The sequence below is a fragment of the Achroia grisella genome, unplaced genomic scaffold (genome assembly GCF_030625045.1).
Source record: "Achroia grisella isolate CSIRO2021 unplaced genomic scaffold, CSIRO_AGI_Agris_v1 utg971, whole genome shotgun sequence".
Taxonomy (NCBI): Eukaryota; Metazoa; Arthropoda; class Insecta; order Lepidoptera; family Pyralidae; genus Achroia; species Achroia grisella.
This window is the reverse complement of record NW_026713077.1, coordinates 2,236,492-2,242,721: the sequence shown is the minus strand read 5'-3', so window position 1 is coordinate 2,242,721 and position 6,230 is coordinate 2,236,492. Positions and strand designations below refer to the sequence as shown.

General features: G+C 30.0%; 1 protein-coding gene across 1 annotated transcript in view; it reads left to right on the top strand.

The window, feature by feature from the left end:
* The first annotated feature begins 1,682 nt into the window (after window positions 1-1,682).
* The window catches only part of LOC131854181 (uncharacterized), a 32,243-nt gene continuing 27,695 nt past the window's right edge, over window positions 1,683-6,230 (top strand). The window contains exon 1 of the mRNA XM_059205310.1: window positions 1,683-1,961. The gene's annotated coding sequence lies outside the window, so the exon portion shown is untranslated. The remainder of the gene's footprint in view (window positions 1,962-6,230) is intronic.

Genomic DNA, 6,230 nt, shown 5'->3' with positions numbered 1-6,230 from the left:
TATTTGAAAAAAATACGAGCTGAGTTTCTTGTCAGTTCTCATCTCGATATCATTCCGAAATGACTGTAGATTTGACGTATCATAAGAGTCTGTAATAGACTTACATGAATAAAGATATTTTGAATTTGAATTTGTTAGTCTGTAATTTGTCTGTTATAATATGGGTCATTAATAACCTGTATTAAATATATAAGTAAATAAATAAAATTAATCGTGGTATTTTGTTTTCTTTGACAAGAGGTTAGCATTGCCTATTATGGCACTAAAAACAGGAAACGAGACGGGGTAATGGAAAGGAACGGGTTATATTTTTAATATATTCGGAATTAGTGATCATGGGTTTTAAAGTTTAATGTTATTATGAGAAATAATAGAAGCAAGAATCGTGGTATTTAACAATCAGACCTAAACAATCTCTAGGTAGAGTTCGTATCTTTTGTAATAAAAAAAAAATAATGTGCAAATTAAATTTTTGATGTTAATAAACAATATTACTGAACAATTATCACATTATCTGTATCGTCGTATGTCTATGTTTATATTGATGGCGTTTATAAGATAATAGAAGACATTGTACATTGCACAAAAGACAGATAAAAGTTTAGATAGAGATCGTTTTTTTACCACAGATAATATAATATTACATACTATTACTTAACACTTTATTTACGGTCGTCTAGCGGTTTAGTACACCGCTTTACTTTAGGTCGCGGGTTCGATTCCTCGCACGGCACAAACATTTGTATTCATGTATGATGGTTTGTATCGGTCTGCGTGTTTTCTATGTATAATAATAATAATAATAATCTCAGGACTATCCACACAGCGCCATCTAGACCCAAGTTAAGCTAGCTAAAGCTTGTGTTATGAGTACTAGATAACTGATACAAATACTAAGATATTTTTTTTTGTAAATACATACATGATATATATAGAACACACCCAGACAAATACAAACAATCATACTTATGCATACAAATGTTTGCACCGTGCGACGAATCAAACCCGCGACCACAGAGATCGTCATCCATGTATAAAGCATGGACAGCACTACTGACATTAATACGAGCGTGCATGGCAATAATTTTCATGTTCGGGATTTTCATATAATGTTAGACATAGACACCTATATAAATACCTATGCATTGTAAATAAACTGGCTTTTAAAAGAAAAGTAATTCAATTGAGTTTCTTGCCAGTTCTTCTGAATTGGATCTATATACCGAATTGGACGGTAGGGAAAAAATATTATAATGTAAAAACTTGACGTTCATAAGCTGCTAAAATGTCCTACATGAATAAATGATTTTTGAATTTGAAAATTTTAATGAGGACATTTATTTAGCATTACATATCTTCCTGGTGAATTTGCCACGATGGGTAAACTGACCTGACCACTTGCTCATCTTATCATCCTCCACTGGTGCCCCGCCAGCGTAAACCGTTAGCGTAGACACGTGCAACAATCCATTATTATCCATTAAAAAAACTTATCGATATCAATTCTGCAATCGACATTTTAATCAACAAGTCATATCAACAAACGAATAACATAACATTTAATCTAATAAATTCCGCAAACAGTGAGACAAAATTCTCTCATACTCGTAGTTTTATTAATAGTACAGATAATTATTATAATGAGACCGATGGAAATGATAAGCAGTATCGATATAGCATTCGAGTGGAGCGCGCGCTTTTCCTCATCGATATTTGTTTATAAATCAAATACGTACATCTCTATTCGGCATTCGAAATGCTATTCAAATTTAAATTAAGAACTCTTTATTTTTAAATTCGATTCTTAAAGTGTATATACGTACAATTTGGGGCCTGAATGTTGTAGAATGTGATAAAATTAAAAACATTTAATTGTGTTAAATGCTGACAATTTGCCAGAGTGATTTTATAATTTAGTTGTATCAAGACAAGATTGTAATTTATAAATAGCGCGTTTTAATGTAAGTTTCTGTTAATTCTTATAATTTTGTATTCAATAGTAACTTATTATATTTGTTTAGGTGTTTTATTTCAAATTGTTATCAATGTACCTAGTTATCAAATTCAAAAATAGAATTATGTCTTTGTGATATTTAAATATTGTTTATAATAATATTCGATTTTCAAAGTTCGAATGATTTTTTTAGGCGTATATATTTTTTAATTTTAACCAATACAAAGTGATTTTATACAATTAAAGTTGTCTATCAGTTTTGGCGGTAAAACTTTTTGACGTCTTGAGATCTCTATGTAATTTTTAATGATCTTTTATTTATTGATCTTGATCTTTAGGAAATTTTACTAGGATCACTCGTTATGTGCGGAATTTAGGACAAAACCTTTTAATAGCTAATGTGTAGTGCATCAACCTTTTGTCGTTCAGAAATAATTCCTCAGAACAATAACAAACGAGATGACAGTGTTCGAAATTTCGAACTATCATGTATGTATGCTATCTTTTCTAACTTATTGGTAATTGCATAAGACAAAAAGGGACAAAGGTATTTTTAGATTTTCTTACTATTGTCGTCTATTATAGTTATTGTTCTTAGTACAATGTTTTTCGTAAGGGATATAATCCGAAATTCAATGATAGAACACTACTAAACAAAATTAAACACTTTTCATTAAGAAATAAAGTAGAAAATTAGAAATCATTTACGCTACAACATAATATAATCGTAGTGATTAAAATAGATCAATACCTATAAGTAGCACTCGATCACGAGTATGACGGATAACGTCATCGTTGGGTTTACAATAGTCTATTAGAAAGTCTAATAGTTAGGTATTAGCCTAAATTATATAAGTGTCGATTTATCACTTGATATTATCGTGATTAATAATAAAACGTAATATCTCAAAGATTATATACGTTGAGAAATCTACTTTACTGTTTATTTCTTAGAGTCCAGATTTCTAAATTACTAATTAATGAGTTAATGTATTTTATTATTAAGCGTGTGATATGTAAATACTAAATTAGACTTAGTAACGTAGGGACAGATAAAATATTTATTATCTGTCTGTATTTACTAATAATGGAGATTAGTTAATTGATATTTAGCAAAGATAACTCTGTTGCATTATGATAAAGTTCATAACTATTATGCGTATTCTGTTCTCAGCCACAGAGCAATTTTAATCTATAATTCCAGAACGAACTAGTTCTTAAGAACGCTCCCAAAGATTCTCGACGGCCTCGGTGGTCTAGTAGTTTAGAACACCGCTTTAATTCCGATGGTCGCGGGTTCGATTCTTCACACGGAACAAACATTTATATTCATAAATATAACTGTCGGTATGGGTGTTTTCTGTGCATATTTTTATATTTTGTAAATCTATGTATTTACAGAAAAATATATATCTATGTATTTATATCAGTTGCCTAGTACCCAGAACATAAGCTCTGCTTACCGTGGGACTAGATGAATAGATGACGCTGTTTTAATTGTCCAGGGTTATTTATTTATTTATTAAAATATTACGATTCGTAACTTCTTCTGAATGCTATAAAACAATAGTAATGTATTGTAATCACTTAAAATTGTCTATGCTCTTCGCAAAATAAATAAAAAAAAAACTTTTTGGTGCGTATTATTTTAAATCTGTCTTTAAACAAAAGGAAAGTACCTATATTATAACTATTAATAATGCGTTTCAAAAGTTAGCTTTGTTTTCATAAGAACATAAACTAAATTTTATCTATATATAATACCTGTACTGTATATAGATTATATCTGTATTGAAAAAAGGTTAATAAAAAAAGTATTTATTTTCCCGCGTCTATTGTATCTTCTAGTGGACATAATAATATATACATATAAATAAAATTAGAGTGTCTGTTTGTAATATTGAAATAACCGTCTTTTACTACATGCATGAATATAAATACGTATATATACGTATACAAAAATTGTAATAAATGTTATTTTAGTATTACATAAACCAAAATAACATTTTTTTACAATTTTCGTTTGTCTGTCTGTGGGTCTGTTTGATCCGGCTAAACTCTGAAATGGTTGGACTGGACTTTTTTTGGCAGGTAGCTAACGTAATAAGGAGTAACTTAGGCTACTTTTATTTTAGAAAATTAAAGTTAAATTCCGTTAAATACGCGGACAAAATTGCGGGAACAGCTAGTATTTAAGTTTCTACAATACAAGCCTGCGAGCTTAGTGTAGAACTACAGTAAATTAAAAATGTAAATGTGTATCAAGAATAAATATTATTATTAGTGTACGTTATAGCTGTATATACTATATACACTTCCTTAGTTGGGGTAAAAACGCGCGAAAAATTTCACTTTTAGATGCGGCTTAGGTTTCCTCCACGTACGAACAAAAGAACTTTTGCATCTAAACAGATTTCCTTAATTTTGTCTTTGGTAAACCAACGTACCGAGCCAGTAAAAAACTTTTGTTTGTGTCCATTCACTTTGAAGGTTTTATTTGCAACTGTGCGTCATATAAAAAAAAGCAATTTGCGAGGAAACTGTGTAAAATTTTTTCGGGTTCTTCTATCTATACATATAAATAAAATTGGAGTGTCGGTTTGTAATATTGAAATAACCGTTTTGACTACAGGCATATGAATATAAATACGGTACATACACCAAAATAATATTTTTAAAATTTTTGTCTGTCTGACTGTTTGTTCCGGGTAATCTCTGAAATGGCTGAACCGATTTTGAAGGCACTTTTATTAGCAAATAGCTGATATAGTAAGGAGTAACTTAGGCTACTTATATTTTAGAAAAATTCTCTAATTAACTTTTTTGTTAAATTCCACGCGGACAAAGTCGCGATTACAGCTAGTAGTATATACAATTCTCGTGTCACAATGTTAGTTACCACTTACCATACTCCTTCGAAACGGCTTTACCGACTTTTATGAAATTTTATAGGAATATTCAGTCAATCTGAGAATCGGCTACTATCTTCTTTTTCATACCCCTAAGTGATAAGGGTTATCCACCCCTACCATTTTTTTAATTATGGACAATATTTTTTTTAAATTTAGACAACTGATATAAATACTTGTATACATTTTTTTGTATGCCAATATACATGCATTGTCCACGTGGCTTTGATTAAAGGTCATTGACCTCTTTGTTATTTACAACTTAATAATAAACTGCATTCATTAAAAAAAGATCCTTAAACTCAAAGTGTTAAAGTCTGTTTTTCATTTTTTTAACATTAAAGATGTTATTACTATTTCTATTACTTGTATAGATAATAATCCATACAAAGATATATAACTAGCAATGCCCGCGGTTTCAACCGTGTTAAATTTCAGTATAAATTACAGCCCATGAGTTATTACATAAGCTATATTACTGTAAAGTTACATCAAAATCCGTTCAGTAGTTGCGTAAAAGAGTAACAAACATCCATACTTACAAACTTTCGCGTTCATAATATTATTAATATTAAGATATTCTATAGAAATAATAGAAATAGTTGTGTCTGTTTGTAATTTCAAATTAACAGACTTTCAATAAATGCATATGAAAGTATATACTGTACTTACAATAAAAATTATTTCAAAAAATGTTTGTCTGTGTGTCTGTACGTCTATTTGTTCTCACTGAACTTACACTGTGAGTAAATAAATAGCAAGTGTTTTTTTTTTTTGGATGATAATGGAATGGTGCACCCGCCTGCGCTAACGGTTTACGCTGGCAGGGCACCAGTGGAAAATGATAAGATGAGCATGAGGTCAGGTCAGTTAGCCCATCGTCACAAGCTCACCAGGAAATTGTCACGATGGTTTCCAGGGGGAACCGCGTGGAGGTCAACCTGACATTGTACATTGCTAGCAATGGGGTTATCAATCCATATTACTAACAATCCCCTTTCCCCCCAGATAGCAAGTGTTATGAGGAGCAGGTAACTTAAACTACTTTTATTTTAGAAAATTTATTTATTTTAATAAAACATAAAGTTTAATTAAACACGGGCAAAGTCGGTGGTTACAGCTAGTAAATAGTATTAAGTTTTGTATCTTATGTTTATATATATATATATATATATATATATATATATATATATATATATATATATGTATCTACAGGATTAATTTGAAAAAATAATTGCGTAATTATCACATACATATAATCACATACATATGATGATTGATTTTTATACTATATTCTGGGGTAAAAGGTGAGAACTTTAAACATTATTATTATTATTAAGATAATAGCAATTATATGCGAACAGAGG